General features: G+C 38.2%; 1 long non-coding RNA gene across 1 annotated transcript in view; it reads left to right on the top strand.

Moving 5' to 3' along the window:
* LOC116077722 overlaps nucleotides 1-21,479 on the top strand; it is a 136,648-nt gene that overhangs the window by 77,292 nt on the left and 37,877 nt on the right. Inside the window, exon 2 of the long non-coding RNA XR_004113311.1 lies at nucleotides 7,970-8,062. This is a non-coding gene — a long non-coding RNA (uncharacterized LOC116077722). The remainder of the gene's footprint in view (nucleotides 1-7,969; nucleotides 8,063-21,479) is intronic.

Consider the following 21,479-nt stretch of genomic DNA (forward strand, 5'->3'; position numbering starts at 1 on the left):
TTGTTTTTTGGAGGGGAAACTGGGAATGGAGAAATTTATATGTAAATAAAGAAAATATCAAAAAAAAATGTAATTAGGAATTATGCTGGCAAAGTAGATCCTCTTCTAGATCTATGACATCACCAGCCCTAGGAAGCTGGCTACGTTTCTTGTACCAGGCATACTTTCCTCCTGTTGCGTGGACCTTAAGGCCAATTTGATGGCTGTTGGATGCAATCAATGTGTTAACACCATTTATTGTACTTGTGTGGATATCTTGCCATGCTGGTTATTGTAGTGGTGCATAGGTATAGCCGTTGGCTAGGACTACTAATTGCTTCCCTCTCTTGTCAGCATCATAGAATTCTTGTACCATAGATGGTAGACTACAGGAAGGAGACTTTTGGAATAGATCCAACTCAAATAATCTGAGTCTTGTATTCTAAATATAAGGTATCCTTAGCAGTAGGGGCTTACCGTTGTCCTCTGGTACACAATCAAGAACAATTCCCTTAGTCTATATTGTTTTGAGAGTGAACTGGATTAGGCTGACCAAACATTCTTGAAGATTTTTCTTAAGTTGGTACTGGGTCTTTTGTTTTCTATGGTTTTTATGGGGGTTATTGTCATTCTATAAGTCTTAACACTTTATATATATATATGTATATATATATACATATATATACATATATACATATATATACATATATATACATATATGTGTGTGTATATATATGTGTGTGTATGCAAGTATATATATATATATATATACTTGCATACACACACATATGTTCTTACTCATTGTATATGACAGTTAAATATGAAATAAAGTTTCCTTGAGACTTTGACCAATAACCTTGCCATTATTTGTCCCTTCTCCCCTTCTGTATTAGCCTTCTTCTATTCTCTCCAGGGGAGTCCCCTTCTCCATGTTTTTGTCTTCAGACTTCTATAACCTGTATCCTTTTACCCATATCTCAAGCTTCAGCTTCTTATTCTACCCCTCATAACTCTTCAGGGCTCTTCATAGAAAATGTGACTGTGTACTAGGTTAGACCTCCCTCTTCTCATTTGATGGAATTTCATTGGCACCAACTGTATGTCTCATACTTTGTCTATTCACTATAATAAAACAGTCAACATTCTGTTAGTTCCCCTCCCCACTAGTCATCCTACCCATTCCCATCCCACTCCCCAAAAGCTTTGCTCCTTGTTTCATCCTCATGAGCAAATGGCTCACGTAGAGAAGCAGCTAACCACATTCCTAATTTCCATTGCGGTTTCCTGCTCTATATTCTTATACTGTCTCATCCTGATGACTTCAGCAGGTCTCTAGTGCCTTCATACAGATGTGCATGTTTCTACTCATTCATAATTGGAGCATTGTTCTGTCACAAGCTCTCTCATCATAGCTGGAATACCATTCATCAAATAATTATGTTTTCACATTTTAGAAATTCTGCTTGGTCCCTTTTACAATGTGCATGGTGATTATTTGTAGTTTGCTGTTTCTTAACAAATTTCAAGCTGGGTTTTAATTTGCTTGAGACATAGAAAACAAGACTATTCAGTAGAATCTTAGCATCAAGTCTCTCTCTAAACATGTTTCGGGCTTGTTTTATTCTCGTTCTTCTAGATGGTGTATTGTTTTTTCTTGTATGTTTGAGGGTGTGTTTTATTTGTTTGTTTAATGGGATCATTATGTTTGGAACATTGTATGCTTCTCTGAGAATTCTTTAAAATCTTGGTACCATGTTCTAGGACAGATTTGCCTCAAGTCTAAGGAGTCTAGTGTCAGGAATCTTACCAATATGAAGAGCTCTTTACCTTGATCATGGTTTGAAGTTTATCAGACTTCCAGAGTGAATTTGGCTAGAAATTTCCAACAAGGCTGATTTCTATTTACATTTTTTTTTCTGAGAACTATGTTCCTTGTAAGGCATGAAAGTGTTTATCTTTAGGTTCATACCAGCCTTCTAGAGTTTCACTTTTTAAGGGAATATTCTCTTTTAAAAGAATCTTTTGTTTTCTCTTGTACATTCGTCCTGTGTTTTAGACCTAAAATTGTTGAATCTTTTCTTTAGATTTGGCAAAATTTTCAGAGTAAAACTATCATGTGTACTCTTTTGGTTTTTATTTTCACATGTAGTGGTGTCTGTTAAATTACTTCTTTGATGTCAGTTTTATGTACCTTTTACAGTTTCCCGAAACATAACTTATTCATTATTTAAATTATGTTTCTATAAAAATAGACTCTGATGTCTAGTCAGTCCTAAAACTGGATATGTGTATCCAGTTTTATCATCAAAAGCAATGTCAGTATGTGATATAATCATTACCTGGTAAAGCTTATTTAGAAAAAAATCCACAAACTAAAAAAAGTAATAAATACTCTTAGGCCAGTAACTGGATGGAGATAATGCTCTTGCATTTTAATTCATCTAAATTCATGTATCTTACTCTATATTGTGCTGCCACATTTTCTGAGACTTTCATTTCCCTGTATCAGAGGTTGCTCATGGACTTATGATCCTCCTGCCTCAGTCTCTTTAGTACATAGATTACAGGTGTGAAGTACCATACCTAGCTTTGCACAGCTCAGTTTTGTTTATTAAAATATTTTTGTATAAGTATATGGAAACATATATGTATTTGTATTCGACCTAAGAACTGAACTATGGACACCTTGTATGCAAAATATGAGCCTCACGACTGAAGTACACCTGTCCCACATCCTGTCTCTCTGTCTGTCTGTCTTTCTGTCTCTGTCTTTGTCTCTCTCTGTCTCTTTCTCTCCATCTCTCCCTGTCTTTCTCTCTCTCATTGTTGTCAGCTCCATGAAAGTAAAAGATTTAGGATGCTTTTGTTTTGGTAAGATAATATTCCTATAAATTGGCTGGAGTTGCAAGTCTTGATCTACTTAGCCTGAGAAACTTAGAACAAGATTATTTAAACAGAAATTTGGCTCTTTAAGAAAAAGTAAAACTATCTTACAGAATTGTTTTCAGACACTCTCTCTCTCCCTCCCTAGTTCTCAAACTTGCTGTCCCTCGTGGTAAGGAAATGTCAGCTGTGCTCAGGCCTGTAGACTTCAAATAGAACAAACATCTTGAGCTTTCTCCAGTCTCTGGCTTCTTGGCTCATGTGAGGATCTTGATGTTTGCCATCTCCATATTATTACTAAGCCAATATCATAAAATAAACCTCCCCTCCTCTCTTCTTTTCTCTGTTTCTTCTTTCTCTTCTTTCTTCTCCCCTCACCTCCTCTCCATTCTCCTCTTCTTCTCTCCTCTTCCCCCTTCCTCTTCTTTTTCTTCTCTTCTCCTTTCCTCTCTCCCTTCTTCTCTTCTCTCCTCCCCTCAGCCTCCCCTCCCTTGTCCTCTCCTCTCCTCTCCTCTCCTCTTCCAAGGAAGCTGTCATTTAATGAGTTTATGAGAAAATATTTGTATTTGTCATAGCATAGAAGTAAGTGGGAAAGGGTGGGGTGGTGAGCAGAGGGAGGAGGGAGGGAACAGAGGTTTGTTCTTGTTTTTTTTTTTGTTTGTTTGTTTTGGGGTTTTTTTTTGGAGGGAAAACTGGGAAATATGACATATAAATAAAGAAAATATCTAAAAAAAAGAAAAAAAAAGAAATTTACTCTTACCACTCCAGTTACCAGCCTCCTTAAAAGGTATACTGTTTCCCTCCATGATTCGGTTATTAATTCTCTTACATATTACCCTCATTTTCTAATTAAATGGACCTTGTTTCCATGTGTTCTATCTTCTTTGTCCAGAAGAGAAATTATCTTGAAGACAGTTTACTCTCTTCTCTAGAAATAATTAGAAAAAAATAATTTCCACATAGTAACAAACACAGTGTTTGTGTTTCATTCAATCTAGTACTCAGTAGCACCTCCCAGCTCACTGCCTATGCAATGAAAGAAAGAAAATGCCACGGTAAAAACAAACAAACAAACAAACAAACAAACAAATGGCTGTTTCTTCCCACATCAGAAGGTTTGTAAACCTTTCTTAGCAATAAAACACAATCTTCTCTTTCATTTCCAAAGGGAGGGAGTTCAGCTTCAAACATTTTCAATGGAAACAAAGATGACTAACAACATCCTCCAAACAAGGGATGTGTATATGACCCACAGCTGCCCACTTCCTGATTCTCCTTCAGAAGGGAATAAAGGAGAGTGGGTTACAATAACAGTAATATTCTTTCAAACGTTAATCTCAGATCTTGAAAAACTTCTTCCCTTGGGATGTCAGCATTGAAGAATAGGTTCAGATTGTCAGAGCTATTTGTGATTGATATTGCAAGTAAGTTTTAACAATAGGGAAATCAGTTTGTGTCAAAGCAGCTCAGGCCATTAACGAGGAACATTTTTTTCCCTCAGTCAAACAAATAGCAATGAACTTCTTTTGAACAGATGTTCAAATTAGCTCAAGCCCACGGGCTGGAGGACTTAGCATGTAATTTGAGTGACCCCATTTGGAATTGCACTTTTGCAAGACAGAGCTCAGGAAATACATTGTATCACTGATCCTAGCCTCCTTTTGAGCATTTGTTCTTTGTTCCTGATTTTTTCAAGTGTGATACTATTCTCATTCTCTTATTCATGCATTTCCCTTTTTCATTGTGTCTGATTTGACTGAGACATGGATCTCATTTTTTGCAGTTCTCAATCAGGACTGTGTTTGTGTTTGTGTGTGTGTGTGTGTGTGTGTGTGTGTGTGTGTCTCACATCACATATATATTTCATATGTATATATAAATATATATATATGCATTATTGTGTGTATGTGGGTATATGTATTTCAAATTTCATTTGCCTATAACAAAGACTAACTTAAGTTGCCAATAGCAAACACTGGCATACCTATCTTCATGGAAATATTTGCTGAAGTCCTACATCCCTTTGAGCTTTTATTTTAGAAACAGGATAAACAGAAGGAAAACAAATGCAACAAGCAGAGCAACAGCAGCAAAAGCATAGCACATCCATCCCAAGCCACTGACTTTTCTCCTTGCGTTTCACTCCTTTCTTGTTCTGAGTGTGGGAATATGGGTAAAACACATGGGTAAAAGGCTCAAACCATAAAAATACATGTATTTAAAGGGAGAAGGGACAATAGCAAAATTACCAAAGTATAAAGAGGTGGAGTGGAAGTGAGGGAAAATGTGGACTTTCAGAGATTTTTTTTCATCTCATCAATATCATTGTCAAGTATCCAAGTTCCCCATCCCCCAGGAGAACCTTGAGGGCTCTGTCATGTTGATAACAAACTTGACAGAGCATCATACCTCACCTATGGTGGAGGAACAAAGAACATGTTTGCAGATGTTGAAATGGTTTATCATAGATCCTGAGCCAAAGTTGTCGTGTCGATCTTTGGTTCCCTTAGTAGATACTTAGTACCTGCAACTTGGATCAGGTATTTAGTACCTGCAACTTGTATCAGGTCTGACATCCTTTCAGCTATTAGGTAAGGCCTTTAGAATACATTACCTCAGCAGATCACTAGTGTCCATCAACCCTGAAATTCAGAAAGCCATCAGAGGGCATCTAAGGCTGCAACCTATGTCCCTACTGTGTAACCCTAACCTGATGCTTCCACCAATGTATTTGTTAAATGCCTTAACATACAGTTTTCTTTTGTTGTGTAACAAGGGTTCATGCAACTCTTCCTAACTGGCCCATATCAAGTAATCTGAATCCATGTTCCTGATTCGTGGTCACTCACAGTAAGCTGTTAGCATATTAGCTGTGTTAGACATGAGGCCTGGGTTTTACAGGGAAGAGCCTTTCTGCTTGGCTCATTAAGTTTCTTGGGAAGGAAAGGTTCACTTACCAAGTTGAAGCAAGTGATTGTCTTATGTTCTTATATCTTATGAAGAAAGTGAAGTGTTATGTCTTAACAAAGTAGATACAATGAACTTCAAAGAAACAGATTTGCTCAGAAATGCTGGACAGACTTTCACCTTGACAATGTAGCTCCCATGTTTTCCATTCTACATTAGTGGGCATGAGAAACAGATTTCTTGACTTCACTTTATAAGGCATCTAAATGTAAAACATAAGTTACTCTTAAAATATCCATGGAAATGCTATTTTCTCTGTTGTGTTGAAAAAAAACCCCACAACCTTTTGTATTTTTCTCTGTTTCCTTCAACAGTTTCTCAGTTGAAATACAATAATCCCTTGGCTTGATTTTCCTTCAGAAAGCTGTCTGCTCAGCTCTTGTCAGAATCTGTCTGGGCCTTTGTTGTCTGTGGTCTTTCAGGTAAAGCTGGCCACTGTAAACCTCATGGCTTCTCTTTGACCTCTTGTGGTTCATTTTTATTGAACATGACCACACATAACTATAACCATTTAATAGCTGACAAAGATGCCAAAAACATACTCTGGAGAAAACAGAGCATCTTCGACAACTGGTGCTAGGAAAATTGAATGCCTACATGCAGAAAAATGAAATTAGTCTCAGATTAATTGTAGGTAGAGGGAGCCCACAAAATGGGAATTTTTGCCAATGATTGGTATCTACAGTATGTAAAAGGATTGCTATCCAGAATATATAAAGAAGAGAGAGAGAAGAGAGAGAGGGGGAGAGAGGGAAAGAAGAGGATGTTAAAAATAAGCAATTCAGAAAATGGGCTGGGGACTTGAGCAAAGAGTCTCCAAAAGAAGAAAAAAGGGGCAAAGTCAACAAAATAATCAACAAGAAATGCTATAGTTGGGGGAACTGTCTTTCTGTTAGAGGGATTTCAGACTTACTTGTTCACTACTCTTGAATCAGTATGAAGAATATTCAAAAAGCTAAAAATAAATTCCCTTATTCCCAGTAGGCTTGGTGTGGACACAGACAGAAAGCAGAGAGGGTAGCATCTATCATCTAAGGAGAGATAACTTTACCATTCTGACTGGGATAAGATGGAATCTCAAAGTTGTTTGGATTTGCATTTCCCTAACCATGTGCGATGATGAATATTTGTGTTTAAGAAACTTCTTAGCCACTTCTTTCTTCTCTTGAGAAATTTTTGCTATTGTTGTGATGACTGGCCACAGCAAATTCTTGTGGGCTCAAGCTGAGGGGGTAACCCCAGGATAGTTGTAGATTTAGTTGGATCAGTGATGATTCCAACCAGCAGGTACTAGGAAGCAGTGGTAACCAGGGCAATCTTTGCTCCTGGTAAAGGAAATTTGTTCAGCAGCAATGAGGCAGGCAAATGTGCCCAGGCTTCTGCAGAAAAGCAACATGAAACCTTCAAACCATGTGCTGCTTTTCTTTCCCTTCTACTCATGTGGGTGCTTCCAACACCCAGCAGGTGCCTAATCTGGCATTTTTTTTCTTACCGTCTTCCCAGAACTGTATCCTATCCATCCCACTTCTGTCTACACTATTGAAAGAATGTTATGTTCTCCTGGATAGATTATCATTAAAATAATATTTTTTTTAAATGCAAACATCAATCTAGCTTGTACTTTTTGATCTATCTCTTTTGATGTCTCCATGGTATTTTTTTTCTCATGTGAGACCCCTGAGGTTTATTTAAGTAATCCTTAACACATTGTGTGTGATGTGATAACATATTAATGCCCTTTGAGTTTCTCATATTACATATATTTACTTGCAACTAGATTTTGAGGGCTTTAACAGTTACAACAGACTTGGCTCATCTACCCATTCCGTATGCCAATTAAAAGTAGTAAGTAATGGTGAAAAGCAGATGGAGCGATTTAATCGACAGGGCCAAATCAGGAAAAGGAAAGAATCTGATGACCCCACAAGTCTATCTTCTATATATTGGCATGAGTTTGATTTAAATAGAGAATTGATTGGGCTGGGGACAAGTAGTGTGTATAATTAAGTTGTCTTAGTCAAAGTGGGATCTTGCTCATCATTGTCTTTATTCTGGTTTTGCACCATGTTCCAAAGAAGTACTGTCATCATTGTCACATGGGATCAGTCTGGCTTTTACGTGACAGTTACTTCTGTTTCAGGGCTCAGCTCCATAGTCATGGATAATTGTCCTCATCTGATGGTGGGAAGCAGAGGTCTGTGCTTGCAAGCTTGTGCTGTACCAGAAGTCTAAGGTAACTGTAGGCTGCAGAAAATGACTTTTCTTTGTCCCTTGAGCCCTGAATTCATCTAGTATTTTTTTTTTTTTACTTTGAAGGATCAAACAAACAAAAAGAAAAAAACAAACAAAAATAAAAAACAAACCTAGTAATTCGACTCTCTCTCTGTCTCTCTGTCTCTCTGTCTCTCTGTCTCTCTCTCTGTGTGTGTGTGTGTGTGTGTGTGGTTAGTAACTTGTTCCAACATTATTTATTGAAATATATATTTCACTTCTATATTATGTATTAAAATTGAGAGTATGGGATGTGTGTATGTGTATGTTTTCAATAGATACTTTGAAATAGGTTAGATAGATTACTCCTAAGTGGTTAATATGCTGACCCAAGGAGGTGACTAGGTGACCCAAAGCAAAGCCAACAGAAATAAAGGTAGGCAGAGATGCTGAGTTTCTACCATGTTTAGTTATACTGCACACCAAGCAATGGGCAAATCCTTTTCTGCTAAAGCAGCTTCAAAGTGCCTATTTTATATCCATCTGCATATCCGTGAGACACATCCACGAGTCAGTCCGATGTCAGGCTCTGGAGATTTTAATGCAATATATAGAATGTAAACTGCTTTGTATTCATTTCAGGGATGAGAGAGTATCTATCTTTCCCATGGCCAGCAAAATGCCATTAAGTCTTTCACTGTGATAATTTGATGAATTAAGATAATATTATGCTAATGTTTAAATAGACTTTTATTCTCTTGAAGTAAAATTCACCATCATTTCAAATGTCTAAAAGGCCATATGTGTTTCATTCCCTGTGTACCCCTTTTGTACAGCTTTTAAAATCTTGGTATTTCTTTTTTACTTTGAATATTTCTTTATGTACTGAGGATATTAGTTCTTGGTCATATATATTGCATAATTTCCTCCAGTATGCCAGATTTGTTTGAATTTTCTCTTTGCAAATTTTTTTTTAGTATTTATGTAGTCCATCTTTTCTTTATATAATGAATATTTTATTTTATAATCCTGAGTTTTGTATTTGCTGTTTCTACAAGCCTTCTCAACTCTGAGGTACTAAAATATATATTTTATTCGATTCTAGAGTTTTTGTAATGATCTTTTTATATTCAGGTCTCTTATTCATCTAGTATTTTTGGCTTTAGGGGGAAAAACTAGTAATTTGACTCTTATTTCTCTGAGTCATTAGTAACTTGTTACAACATCATTAATTGAATAATATATATTTTTCATATATATAAATGTATACATACATGTTTCACTTTATCATATGCTAAAATTGAGAATATATTGGAGGTGTATATGTGTGTGCTTTCCATAAATATTTTTAAATCCTTAATTAAAATATGATGACATCATTCATCCATTCCATTCCTCCCGTGTCTCCTCCTTCTGTCCTCTCCTTCTCCCTCCTCCCTTCATCTCAAATTAATGGTCTTTATATGGGATAATTTGGAGAGAAGAAAGAGAAAGAGAAAAATGATGCATTTATATTATAATCTCAAAAATAAAAGACATAACAAAAAATTACAACATCCATCCTGTCATACATGCATATGCAACTATGTGCAAGTACAACCTCCTGAGTCTAGTTAGTGTTGCATGGCTATATGTTTCAGGGTTGACCATTTGGTATTGGGTAAGAAATTAGGGAGCTTGTCCCTGGTAAACACAAATTCTCCTTCTCTCAGTAGTTGTTAGTTTTCTGTAATTCTTTGTCCAGGGGTAGGATTTCCATGAGATTTCCTCATGCCACATTAGCAGAGCTACTGGTATTGTCTTCGCTTAGGTCTTGTTTAGGCAGCCGTATATAGTTGAGGTGTATCCCTAGCAGACACAATCTTATTTTAAAATGTCCTGGTCCTAGGCTTCTTACAATTTTCATCTTCTCCCTCCTATGATATTCCTTCAGCCTTGGGTGCAGGATCTACATTGTATATGTTCTATCCACTAGGGCTGGGCACACCATGCTCAGCTGACCTCTACATTTTGACCAGTTGTTATTTTTATAATTGTCTCTGGTGCAAAAAGAAAGTTCTTTGATAGAGGTGTGATAACTGTGCTTCTCTGTGAGTATAAGGATGAGTTTTAGAGTACACAGCAATTATGCTGATTTTGTAAAGCAGTAATAGTAAGTTCACCTCTACGATCCACGACCTCACCAGTTCTGGGTTCTTATAAGCTATACATTAACAGCATTATTTACACCTCCTTGAATTTATTATTTCAAAACCTCCCTTTATTCTTGGTTATTTACTTTTCCTTGTAAAATTCAGGATCATTTTGATTAGCTACATACTCATCCTGTCTTCCATTTTTGTTAAAAAAAAAAAAAGTGGGGGAAGACTTGGTATGGCATTTAATTTACAACCAGTTGGGGCACCATAGAACAACCTTTTCTTGTTTCAGTACAGTGAGACTCTATATCAAGAAAGGGGGTTGAAAGCAGCTTTATAGGGACAAAGATTCTAATTGCTATTCAGTGCTAAAGCCAGGCTGATGCGCATTTTATTAGAGTAAGAAAACGATGTTATTCTGAAGACATTTATGTCACCTTCTTGACCCTTTCAGACTTTTTTATTAGGACCCCAAAAGACTTTTTCTTTTCACTTATGATGCAGTTGTGTGTCATTTTCCTCAAAAGAACATGATTTTAATCATAAGAAGGATAAAAATAAAAAGAGCAAAGAAAAACTTCATGAAGGTCCAGTGCTGGAGTGAACGGTAATGTCATTTAACTGAGAGGTGCCATTTTGAATATGAAAGACATCCTATCCTACCTGGAGAAAGGAAGCTCACACAATGAATATATGGCAGAATGGAGACAGAATATCTGTTCCTACTCATTTTGTTGCTTTCTTGCATATGCATGAATATGTGCATGCTTATGGAGGCCACTGCACAACCTTGGATATTGTTTCTCAGCTGCTGTCTACTCTTTTTCTCTCTTCCTTTCTTACATCTTTCCCTCCCTCCCTCCAACCCTCCCGCCCTCCCTTCTCCCTTTCTTCTCTCTCTCCCTCTGTGCCTCTCTCCTTCCCTCCTTTCTTTCTTACTTGCTTGCTTGCTTTCTTCCTTTCTTTCTTTGAAACAGAGTCTCTTGCTGTCCTGAACTTCACCAAGAAGGCTGGCCAGTAAGCTCTGGAAACCTGTTGGCCTCTACCTCTCCAGCACTGGGATTGCAGGCACATGGCAGCATGTCTGTCTTTTTCCATGTTGGTTCAGTAGGATCTAACTCAGCTCCTCATATCTTCAAGCCAAGTACTTCAGCAACTGAGCTATCTCCCCTAGCCCTGCAGCTTTTCCTGTCGTACTCACTGCTTCTTTCTAATCTTTACTAGTTACACGTTTGAATCTCTAGCCAGGAAAATAAAACTTCTTGGAGAATCATCTTTATGTGCACAGGGAATTTGTGGTTCTTGTGTTGATGCAATTTGTGGTGTACCAATTTATCATAGCAATAAAAAGTTCATCATTTAGGACTTGGTCCTTTGAAGTACAGGATGTGCAAAATCTCAGTTTAATGTACAAGTGATGTCTGGATATTCTATAGCTTAGATTCCCTTCTTATATGTTATGATAGTCCATCTCACTCTGGCTGTGAGACAGATAAATGGGGTTAGTTTTGGAATCATTTGAAAGTTCTAAAAGGTAGATGTTACATTACTTATCTGTCTTCATAAGAGTGAAGAGAGAGCCTGTGTCCACAGGGAGTCCACTTCTAGGTAGGCAAACCTTTACATCAAGATTCATGATTCAAATAGAGAGTTGGGAAGGGAAGTATTGAGGCTTGAGATAGAAACTCTGAGAAGTTTTAAATTTAGATGGTTTGTTATAGGCATCCCTGGGCTCCTTGTTAAAACACAGAAAGTTAGACTGCTAAGTATCCTTTTGCTTGTGTAATACTGGGAAGGTCCTTTTGATGTTTCTATGCACTTGTATTCAGAATAACAGACACTGAATTTTTCATAAGATATCCATAGATATGAATAGCGTTGGGGGAGCTTACATAATAAGATATTTTAGCAAAACTTATTATTTTTATGTGGCACTATTGTTTGCAGATTTTCTTTCTTTCTTTCTTTTGTATTTATGGGCGACAGAAGAAAATGAATGGCATCCAACAGCAAGTGTTTTACCTGGTGAGCCCTGAGACATTTTTGTGCTTATTTTCTCTTCTTAAGCACATGCCTTTGATGTCTGAAAGGCCAAGGAATCTAAACCACAAAGAGATATTGCCAATAAGAAAGGATGGATAATGGCCCGCCAGAACCAGCCCACAGCTTAGATGTTTAAGCTGACAAACACTAAGTAGGAAATTCTAAGAGGTTCAGTTTATGCTTATGTAGAAGTTGTTTGAGTGCAGATTCTAAGGCTCCTCCCACAGACCCTGAATAGTAGCACCTTTGTATTTACAAAAACAAAAACAAAAAATCAAAAAAACAAAAACAAACAAACAAAAACTCAAAAACAGAAACAAAAAGCCCTCTCACCCTTAAAGAATTCCTTAAAGTGATTGTGACACTGCTGATCCAGATTAGTCTGACTAAGAGTAGAATGTGTCTTTGCAGCAAGAAAAATTCTATAGAATGAGAAGTCACAGAAACTGAAAAATAGAAAGCTTCTAGGAGTTGTCTTCTGGCCTAAGCATTGTCTCTGTGTGTATGAATATGAGTATGTGGTGTATGAACATGAAATATGAGAATGTGATGTATGTATATACATGCAGTCATTCATGCATGTACATGGCCGTGAGTGGATGAAGATCCCTGGAAGACCTTCAGTGTTTTGTTCAAAAACCTAGATATGTGTAATCCAACTGGAATTCAGAATTTTCACACAACTTTAATCCCTCTAACTGGAATATAGACACAACCTTAGTACACACTTTTAAAGTAAAATTATTCTGTAGAAGGAAGCAGCCATGTTTGAAAGGGATGTCTAATTGAGGGACAGACAAAGTGACAAATCAGACAAAAATGTGACAGAATGAGTCAGAGATAGAAAATGCCTAACTCTCATGAGATAAGCACAGAAGGAGAAGCTGTATAAGAGCAGCAACAGGAGAGAGAGAGAGAGAGAGAGAGAGAGAGAGAGAGAGAGAGAGAGAGAGAGAGAGAGAGAGAGAGAGAGACAGAGACAGAGAGACAGAGACACAGAGAGACAGAGAGACAGAGCAAGACAGGGAGAGAGAGGTGGGATTCAATGCAGTGAGTGCAGTGCTGTGGAGTTGAATTTATTCCTGAATTCATGCAGTTCAGTGCAGGTCAGCAGAGACAGTTGCAGCCAGAGAATAAGAAGGGACCAGAAGATCAGAACAAAATTGCCAGACTTAGTTTGAGGCAAAGCAGAGCAATTCAGTGAGAAGCTAAGAGAAGCAAGATTGAATCAAACAGCTTGGAACAGCTGAGTTGAACCAGCCAGCCAGAGTTCAAAAAGAACTAGAAAGGGTGAGCTTATTCAGCTGTAAGCCTCTGAGATGACAATTACCTCAGGCAAATAAGAGGTACTTTTAGTGTGTAGCAAGTACTTTTTACTTACAGAGCTCTCTCCCTAGTCCCTTTGTCACTTTTGAAGATGCAGTTAAAACACATACTTTAGAAGCCAAGTAGGCTTTATGAAGTTTCTCATAACACAGAAGCAAAGTCTTTCTCCTTGTACTTTTCAGCTACTTTCCTCCTATTTTCAGAGTTGGGTATAAATAACACAGCACCTGTTTCAGATATTAGACAATAATTTTCCAGTTCACTTGATACTTCCATTTTCCTTGTAAGACAATCGTAGTTATAAAACTTTCAATTTTCCTCCATGATTTCAATGTTTAAGGAATGAGTAATACTTTAGCAGACCTTTCCCCTGAACACTCCGAGTTTCCAAGTCTATTATAGATGCAAGATTGCTTTTTTAAACATAAACATTTTTCTTTGGTGTCTGTGGGAATCCATCAGACCTTGAACTGTTGTAACCTAAGCTTTTCCACATAGTTCAGCAGGAAAATACAGTCACGTGGTGATGGTTCTCAACTTTCGTTTGACTTCTCTAAAAGTCAAAACTTAGCAATAAAAGATGAGTCTAAAATATGTCTTCCATGGGTGTCATAGAGTGGAGTCCCATATAACATTTGAGGTAGAAATATAATGTTTCCCTTTCCTATTTTATCATGAATCATTGTTTTTCTGTAACATCTTTTGAGAAAAAAAGTGATAAGTTTGGTGGTGATAAAAAACAATAAAAGTTATTCTTGGTTATTTATAAATCTGAAAATTACTTCTAATATTTGATAAAGCTATATTTCTTTTAAAATTTTTAATTGAAAAAATAGTTAGACTATTCCCCCTTTCTTGCCTTCAGTTCCTCCCATACCCCTCCCTGCAACTCTCTCATGTCCCATCTTTCTAATCTCTCTCATGACCCTTTACTCCTCAAATTGATGCCCTCTTTTATTACTACTGCTCTTCTTATTATATTATATCATATTACATGTGTGTGAGTGTATGTATGTATTGTTGTTGTATAGATAATTATAATTTCATGGATGACCACTTTGTATTGGATAGTTGGGCACTATATATCTTTATAATTTAAATTTTTAATTTTTGAGTTTTATGCATGACGACTGTATTTATGTGAATATGATTTCTAGCCCTCCTTCTTCTCCTATGAGCTCCTCCTGTGTCCTCCAACTCCTTCCCAAATTCATGACTTTATTCTATCTTAATTATTATAGTACACACACAGACACACAGGGTCTATTTTGTGTTGCTCATATGTATATGTGCTTATGGTTGATGACCCAGTATTAGATAAACTATCATTGGGCTTTTCCCCAGGGAAGACTGATTTCCCCTCTCAGCAGCCAGCAATTGTATTTTCACCTAAGAATAGTGTCTTTTGGTGATGTCAAAATGCAGGGGTCTTTTAGGCAGCCATATTTTTTAAATTTCATAGGTAGAACTTCCCTGTCATGTCTAGAAAATACTTTCTAAGAGCAGGTGTTTTGGTCCTCAGGATATTACAATTTTTCTGGTCCCCTTTTCATAACATTTCCTGAGCCTTATGTATAGGCATTATGCCAATTGAGGATGGATTCCCTGGGGTCAGTTGTTCTCTGAATTTTGACCAAGTATAGATTTCTGTAGTAGTTTCAGACTGTTTCAAAAAGAAGCCTCTTTGATGGGCAGTGGGGGTTACATTTACAGGGCAATGCTGCTGTTTAGAGATATAGTTTCTGAGAATGGTAATCAGACATTACTAGAGCTAATAACTTGGGAAACATAAATTTGAAAATAACATATTCTTACACTGTAAGGTAAAAGTTACCCAGCAGATTTCTACCTTGCCCCCAGAATGACAATGTGTTCTGCCTGCAAGATGTATTGGGGTAAAAGCGGTGCAGAACTTGTGGGAGTGGACAACCAATGATCGATCCAACTTGAGACCATGCCACAAGAGGGATCCCATGCCTGACACTGCCTGGAGGACCAAGAACCAGAGGCTTGACAGCTCAGAGACCTAGAGAGCTAGAATAAAATCCAACACAACTAGCAAAAAAAAATAGTCAATGAAATGATTCTTAATGATATTCTGCTAGACTTATAGACCCAGCCTAGCATAATCTTCATCAGAGAATCAGAGAGGCTTCATCTAGTATTTGATGGGAGCAGATGCAGAGATCCACAGGCAAACATTAGGCAGACAGAGCTCAGGATAATCTGCAGAAAAGGGGGAGGAAGGATTGTAGGAGCAAGAGGGGTTAAGGACACCACAAGAAAACAGCCAATAGAACCAACTAGCCAGGACCCATGGGAGCTCCCAGAGATTGAACTGACAATCAGGGAGCCTGTATAATTCTGACCTAGGCTCTCTACATATATGTTATGGTTGTGTAGCTTGTAGGACTATGAACAGTGGGATGGGGGTGTCCCTGACTCTTTTGCCTACTTTTGGGACCCTTTTCCTCCTTCTGGATCCTTCAATAAGACTATGTGTCTAGTCTTATTGAAACTCCACATGCCATGTTTAGTTGATATTCCTGGAAAGCCTACCCTTTACTGAAGGGAAAAGGAGTAGATCTGAGAAAAAGGCAAGGTAGGGAAGATACTGGGAGGAGGGGAGGGAGGAGAAACTGCAGTGGGATGTAGTATAGGAGAGGATAATAATAAAAGAAAAATGTTACCCATGAGTATTTTTTTCTATGTGAGTGGCTTTAGCATGGATGTGTTTCCTGAGATATAAATTTAGAAAAGAACGAAATGTTGAAGATTTAGGTTAAAATTGTATAAAAGGTATTGTGGATGTCTTCATTTAATTAATAGTTAAAGCTACAAAATGATGTTAGTCGACTAGGCAAAAACCAGATATAATTGCTCTCCCCTTCCTCTGCTCTGCTCATATCAGCCAATACTGTATCAACTCTGGGGCTATGGGGAGAAGTCAAATAATGTTCTTCCATTCAACAGCACCCAGCTTTCTGAATTCTTCTTAGGGTAGAAGGGTTGTTAGATACTTGGCTCTGGGACCACCATGCCTGACCCAAAATCTGAGGTGTGTTTCTCAAAGATAAGTGAAATGGGCAACTGATTCACAGGTTTCTATCTTTGTTTTCTCATTTATAAAACAGAGAAGACAGTTTATATCTAATTAGCTTCATGTCGCATTGAAGTAATACTCAGCTGCCTATCTGATCAGCTATAGGTCAACTAGGCAAGTAGGGGTCTTCTCCCTAAGGCTGCCTAGGAGTCAGCTGAAGAAATGGTAGCATCTAGGCAGGTGAGTCTCCACCTCTATCAGACCAACCCAGGCTGTTTCTCATGTGACCCTGTGAGAGTTAAGTAAGAATGCAGACTTCACAATCATTGCAGCTTCTGTCACACTCTCAGCAAAAACATTGCACCAGGCTACCTCAGGTTTCAACTACGCAATAAACAGACCTTGTCTCATGGTGGGATTTGATACAAAGACATCTTCCATTAAATAGTATGATAGATACAAAGACTAATCAATCGAGTCTATTTTGTGAAACCTGCCATGTAAAACATGCCCTTTAGTAGATAATTATTAGTTGCAGAAATAAATAGGTAGGGAAATTGGCAAAGCTTAATCATATAATTATAAAACCCCTCTCATTTCTACGAGCATGCATTATTAGATATTGTTCATTCCTTTGTAATTCTGTTAGGACAGCCATTTTAAACATGTGTTGAAAATTATAGTGTAGATTAAATTCAACCCTCTATGTGGTTTGGCAATGTGTGGCTATACTTCTGTGGAAGAAACAATATAATGCTCAGAAGTTTATAAAATCTTATGTCAGGCTAAGCACTGAAATAAGAAGTATGCTTTTGTTTGGTGGATATATTATTCTGACAAGGTCTGGGGCATTTTTGCTAAATATAGACAAGCCTGGGAAAATTAGTAATATAGTCAAATACAATATATGAAAACATTCATATATCTTTTAGCATAACTGCTATCACTGAGAACATGGCTGTGCCTCTCTCATCTTCATATTATCAACAGCAATTCAGTTGTCAGTTTTATATTAAAATTGAGCCAGAGCAACATAAGAACACAGGAACTTGTTAGCTTTACTGCCCACAGCCATATGAAATGTTTTACTTAAATTTTGTTTTCATGATATTTCCTTAAATTTTGGCTACCGTTGCTTTAAAAATGATGATTATATTTGGAAAGTGCCAATTACTTTTGAACAATAGCAGAAGGCATTCCCTGTTTCGCTGCTTAGTGTTGTATAATTCCTGAGAACAATCGATTGTTCCTTGAATCAGTAGCAAACTTTGTCCCATAGACAGCACTTTCCCTTTAATTTTGGGTACTGGGAAATGTAAGGGAAATAGAAAGTTCTACTATAATATCACTCTACGAGTGTTGTGGATTTTGTTTATTGCTTACATTATGTTATGTTAATTGGGTTCCCAAAGTACACAGAAATTCACCCATCTGTGTGTGAGATGCTGACAGTCCTCGAAGCTGATTCTAATTGGTAAATAAAGTTGCTGGCAACCAATGACTCAGCAGAGAGACAGAGGAGGGACTTTGAGGTTCCTGGGGGAAAAAGGGGGAGGAGCAGGATCGCCATTGCTGGGGAGAAGGTACAGACAGGCCTGAGAAGTGTAGGACAGAGAGATAAAGAGTCACTGCCAAGACATAAGAGTTGAGGATCGTGGCCCACGAGGGCTTCAGGCCTGGGTCCATGGTGGCCAGGATGGAAAATAGGTTTTAGTAAGTAATAATTCAAGAATATAAGAGTGGAGTATGTGTAGGCGCAGGGAAGTCTGGAAGTACCCAACTATTTCGAAGGCTGTGTGTGTGTGTGTGTGTGTGTCTTTCATTTGTGGATCCAAAATATTTGGGTGGGTAGTAAGGAGTGTATACCCACCAAGAAGTTTAGAGCAGGTTAACAAACTACCACTTTATCCATGTATAGACTATGCTTTTTTAGTATAATCTTGATTTATTGTGTATACTTGTGTGTACATTGCATCCTCCCCACACACATACATGGAGGACAGAAGAGGACATTAGCTGTCCCACTTCAAAACTCTACATTGTTCTCTGGAAGATAGTTTCTCATTGAATTTTGCAACTGCCATTTTTTTAAACTTAGGCTGGCTGCATCAGCAGACCACAGAAATTTTCCTTTCTCTATTCCTTGAGCTGGGGTCACAGGCCCTGTATAACCATGCCCAGTTTTCATGTGGGTGCTGGGAACCCAAACACAGATCCCTATGCTTGGTTACCAAACGCTCTTACCCATTGAAGCATCCTCCTAACTTTTGATTTTTATATTCTATTAAAAATGTTTTACTTTATAGACATTTTTTTTCTCTTTCTGGGAGGAGATGGATTGCATTTTTCATTAATTTATTCATTCACTTTACATCCTGATTGCTGCCTTCCTTGCATCCTTTCCTCCCAGTCCCACCCTGACACACCCTTTCCCTGTTACCCTATCCCCTTCTCCCCAGATATGAGGAAGCTCCCCTTGGTACTACCTTGCCCTGGAACATCCAGTCACAGCAAGTACATGTGCATCCTCTCCCTCTGAGGCCTAACCAATCAGTCCAGTTTGGGGAAGGAGATCCAGTGGCATACAACAGAGTCAGAGACAGCTTCCACTCCATTTGTTAGGGAACCCACAAGAAGACCAAGCTGCGCATCTGCTACAAATGTGTAGGAGATCTAGGACCAGGTCCTGCCTGTTCTTTGGTTGATGGTTCAGTCCATATGAGGTCCCATAGGGACAGGTTAGTTGACTCTGTAGGTCTTCTTGTGGTGCCCTTGACAATAAACAAATATCATAATTGTTTTAATAGAATTAAATGGATCTCTCAAATTTTCATACTTTTTCTAATCCTCAGCAATTTGTGTCTATGTGTGTGCGTATGTATTCTTGTGGGGGCATACATGTATATGTAAGTGCATAAGCACAGTGTGCATGTGCATGTGGAGGCCAGGTGTTTTATTTATGGTGTCTTAGTTGTTGCTGCAAAGAGACATCATGACCATGGTAACTCTTATAAAGGGAAAACGTTTAATTGTGGGTGGCTTATAAGTTAAGAGATTTGTCCATTATCATTATGGTGGGAAACATGGTGGCATGCAGGCAGACGGTGCTAGAGGAGAAGCTGAGAGTTCTATATTTTGATCTGCTGGCAGCAAGGAGGAAACTGTGTACAACACTGGGTGTAGCCTGAGTATATATAAGACCTCAAAGCCTGCCCCCACAGTAACACACTTTCTTCAATAAGGCCATACCCACATCTACTCCAACAAGGCCTTATCTCCTAACAGTGCCACTCCCATGGGCCAATTATTCAAACACTAGAGTCTATGTGGGCCATATCTATTCAAACCACCAGTCAACCCTGGATGTCATCCATTAAAGCCATCCACCTTGTGTTTTGACACAAGATTTCCCAGTCGGACCTGAACTCACTTATATACCTCCTCAGAGATAGGGTAGCAACTATAGGAGCCACATTAGGCTTTCCACCCCCTCTCTCTGTGGGTTATAGGGATATAGCATCTCCCCAGCTCCATCCACACAATTTCTTAGCAGTTCAAAATACTTGGACTTTACACATTTGGACGCATTACACAGATACCTTGGCTATGATTCTTCTATCATTTTCAAAGTGGGGGAAAAGTGAATGTCTTGAATTATAGATCTGAACCTGTTTCTGGTCCCCACTGCCCATGTCTTAAAAACCCTTCAGTGAAACCCTTCTGATGAAATAAATTTCCCTAGCATGGTCCAAGCTTTTCATGGCCAGGTACCTGCTCACATTTCTTGGTTTTCTCACTTCTATAAGGTTCGATAATCGCCTCTACTCTCCTAATGTCTCTTCCTCCTTCAACTTCCTGCCTTCTCAGATATATGCATGCCTTTAGAAAAGTCTTCCAAGTCATCTTTAGTAAACCAGATCTCTTAGTATTACTCTCCTATGGAATCAAATATTTATGCTTCAAAACTCTTATCACAGTTTTGACCAATTGACTAATGTCCATTTCCCTATTACCTTGGGAACAGCATGGGCAGACTCTGCCTACTAGTCCCTGTCTGAAAGAACTTCTGTCTTAAAAATTGCTGGGATTACACATGTAAGTTCTTAGTACAAGAAGGAGAAAGAAGAAGAATCAGGCTCTCACTTAAAATTACAACTGCTTGGTCACTTCCATATACTCAGCATACCCAGCTTCATTTAATGGTGCATGAGTGCATGCCGCCCTTGGAAGTGTTGAGACATATAGGTTATGGAATGTTGACTGCGGTGGGGCGGTGGGGCCTTCAACCATATAGCTTTGGTGAGTAGTGAAGGCTTTTTGAAGATGCAGTTGCCTGGAGGTGAGTTATCCATGTTCCTGTTAAGTAATTCCAATATCTTTATTGGTTCCCTATGTTGAACTTGAGAAGAATCCTATCTTGGATCTGTTGGTGCTGTGTCTGAAGTGAATTAGTGTTTCTGCACATCTCCTCAGCGAGGATATATCTTTTTCTGACCCAGTATTATCTCTAACCTCCTCCAGGTTGTCAGTGTACCTTTCTGGGTAAACCATACCCCCCAAAAGATAGAATGAGAATGAAAGACATTTTCCTCATAAAAGTTTATGGGAAAGAACTTTGAATGGCTCCTTATCACAGGCACAATCTAGTTCAAATTAGCAACTCTCCAGCAATGCTTTATTTTTATTGCTGCTGTTTGTTTAAGTCACATTGGCAAGATCCTATAAATTACTCCATAATGCGTCCCAAGCAGTCTGGGTTTGGGGAGGATGTTCCCTTTCCCCAAGGAGCTAATGAAAATTCAGTGTTTGCTTATTCCCTGAGCCTCATCTCGAAAAATCGATGCCCGAAATACAATAGCTGCATAGCGATGATCTGTGGACGAGGTGCC

The sequence above is a fragment of the Mastomys coucha genome, unplaced genomic scaffold (genome assembly GCF_008632895.1).
Source record: "Mastomys coucha isolate ucsf_1 unplaced genomic scaffold, UCSF_Mcou_1 pScaffold5, whole genome shotgun sequence".
In the NCBI taxonomy this organism is placed as follows: domain Eukaryota; kingdom Metazoa; phylum Chordata; class Mammalia; order Rodentia; family Muridae; genus Mastomys; species Mastomys coucha.